The sequence below is a fragment of the Elephantulus edwardii genome, unplaced genomic scaffold (genome assembly GCF_000299155.1).
Source record: "Elephantulus edwardii isolate Elephantulus edwardi_28Jun2011 unplaced genomic scaffold, EleEdw1.0 scaffold00031, whole genome shotgun sequence".
NCBI classification, from domain to species: Eukaryota; Metazoa; Chordata; class Mammalia; order Macroscelidea; family Macroscelididae; genus Elephantulus; species Elephantulus edwardii.
In genome coordinates, this window is record NW_006399781.1 from 21,018,345 (window position 1) to 21,020,490 (window position 2,146).

The window sequence follows — 2,146 nt, forward strand, 5'->3', positions numbered from 1 at the left end:
AGTTACCTCAAAACCTTCCAAAGAGTATCTGAGACTACGGAAGAAGATTCCTTCCATAATCTTTTTTCACATACATATACTTTCCCCTAACTTGGAAAGTAAAAAAGAAAACAAAAGCCCTCCAGGATCCACATGCTTTTCTTCCACTCCATTAAACAAGGACACCCCACTCACGTTCCCACCTCTTCCCATGCCTCCGTGCAGCCTGGATCATTAAAGCCCAGAATTCCTTGAGTGCTAATAAAGGTAAGTGCACAGTGTTCAAAAAGGAACCTTCTTTAATGATCCCTCAAAGGCAGTGTTATGTCCCAAGGGTTTCTTGACTTTCTTGGTCCTAATTTCTGTTAGGAGTCCCTGGGTGGCAGGTGAATTGACCTGAAATTGACTTGAAGGCAACTGTTTCTGTATTTTTGGCTAAGGAGATGTAAAAATGGGGTATTTAGAGATGGTCAAAATGGGAGAAATGGTAATAATGGTGATTTTCATTTAAAACATTGACTTTTTCCAACTCCAGGTTCCTACCAATAAAGACATATATCATTCTTGATGGAAGTTTCATCAGTAAAGCAATAAGCATCTGTAAGAAATAATGAATGCTACAACTGAATGCCACAGTAATTTTTTCAACTTTTTGAAAAAATTCATACTTAAATCATTGACCAGAAAGAAAAATACTTTTGAATAGTCAAAACAATAGTTATGCTCATCTCAGCCCGTGTAAAGAGGTGGCGGGAAGGGCTGGCAACGCTTCTCCCTCACACAGCCTACACAGACCTTGGCCCCGGACCAGCCTTCAATCCTGGTTCTAGCCCTGGGCCGGCGAGACAATGGCCAAGGTGCTGGTGCTAAACGTGGCGGTGCTGGAGAATCCAAGCCCTTTCCATAGCCCCTTCCGGTTTGAGATCAGCTGCGAGGGCAGTGAGGCCCTGGAGGACGACCTGGAGTGGAAGATCACTTACATTGGTTCAGCTGAGTGTGAAGTTTGGTCAGATCCTAGACTCTGTGCTGGTCGGCCCTGTTGCAGCGGGGAGGCACATGTTTGTCTTTCAGGCTGATACCCCCAATCCATCCCTATCCTGGAGACCGATGCTGTGGGTGTGACTATGGTCCTCATCACCGGCACCTAGCACGGACAGTTCACTGGAGTGGGCTACTACGTCAACAATGAGTACCCCAAGCCTGAGCTGCTGGAGAACCCACCCCTGAAGCCAGACTTTTCTTAGCTCCAGAGGAACATCTTGGCTTCCACATCAAATGGGATAATAACACAGACAGGTCAGAGGTCATCGACAACCAGGACCTTTCCCTGAGCAGCAGTGTCCCTCTCAGCTGCACTCCTGTCAAGGGCCTGGGCCTCCCTGGCTCCATTGCTGGCCTTCTTCCAGAGACTGCATCTGACTGTGGGGACTCACAACCCCACTGGGGTCAGTTGGGATCAACGGAATAAGGGAGCCAGGGCTCCTGGAGAGCTATGTGGGCCAGCGGAAAGACTTCAGAACTGTACTTAAATCAAATTGGTCACAATTGGCCTAGGGGAAAGAGCAGACCTTGGGTCCCTCCAACCCCAGTACTGAGGAATCATCTGTCTGCTCCCCAGCCTATAAGAAGCAGGTACGCAGTTCATTCTTCCTGTGTGCGTTCTCTTCCACACATGCTATAAATTCACCTGGACGCCACTGTACTCCCTTGAATGTCACTAAATCGAGCCTGTTTCCCACAGACCTCCCTAACCTCCCTTGAGGCTGTCTTGGCAAAGCTCCAGCATTCTGTTGGGTCAAAGGTCATTACCTCCCTTCCCAAGCATCTGAATAGATCCCCTCAGCTTTCCAGAGTTACAGACAAGGAATCCTGGTTAGGAGGTGAACTCCAATATGATATTGTCTTTATAGGAGGATTTTTCCCCCCCTCTTTTCAACCCAGCAGCTCCAGGCCCCTCAGAAGTGCCTCCGTCTCAGTCACAACCGTTTTCCTAGCAGGACCTGATGTTCCCTAGAGACTAATGGTAGGGGGTGACATGCTGGGGGGTTGGCTGTTCCCTGGCTGCCTCAGTGTTTCATCAAGGCTCCTTTCCCTTCAGCAGCCTCAGTCTGTGCTCAGCCAAGAGCACATTCTCTCATGGGCCACAGGGAACATGGGCAAGAGAAGC

At 48.6% G+C, this 2,146-nt stretch overlaps 1 pseudogene; it reads left to right on the top strand.

The window, feature by feature from the left end:
• Positions 1-827: 827 nt before the first annotated feature.
• LOC102862781 lies at positions 828-1,447 on the top strand (annotated as a pseudogene).
• The last annotated feature ends 699 nt before the right edge of the window (positions 1,448-2,146 follow it).